This window comes from Entelurus aequoreus, linkage group LG05 (genome assembly GCF_033978785.1).
Source record: "Entelurus aequoreus isolate RoL-2023_Sb linkage group LG05, RoL_Eaeq_v1.1, whole genome shotgun sequence".
NCBI classification, from domain to species: Eukaryota; Metazoa; Chordata; class Actinopteri; order Syngnathiformes; family Syngnathidae; genus Entelurus; species Entelurus aequoreus.
In genome coordinates, this window is record NC_084735.1 from 71,785,319 (window position 1) to 71,785,648 (window position 330).

Below are 330 nucleotides of genomic sequence, written 5' to 3' on the forward strand. Positions count from 1 at the left end.
GTCACGGTTTGACTTTGGAACACATTTTTTCTATTGCCATTATTTCTAATGCGCAATTAGAATGGAGACGTGTGATTTGCGGCTGGATGACGACACATTACGCAATGTCCAACGTAGATTGTGCAAGCAAAAAGGGTTAATGCAAACTTGCACACTAGAGAGAAGGATGCTGCAGGTTGTCTCAGTCTTGTCTCCCCCCCCCCCCCCCCCCCCTCCCTACCGATCTTTTTTCGGGAACTTTCCCACATTAAAACACTTTGGACCATAAAAGGACACAAGGCTCAGTGACCCGCCAGTGAATGAGCAGTTCGGGCCGAGGAGGAGCTCCAA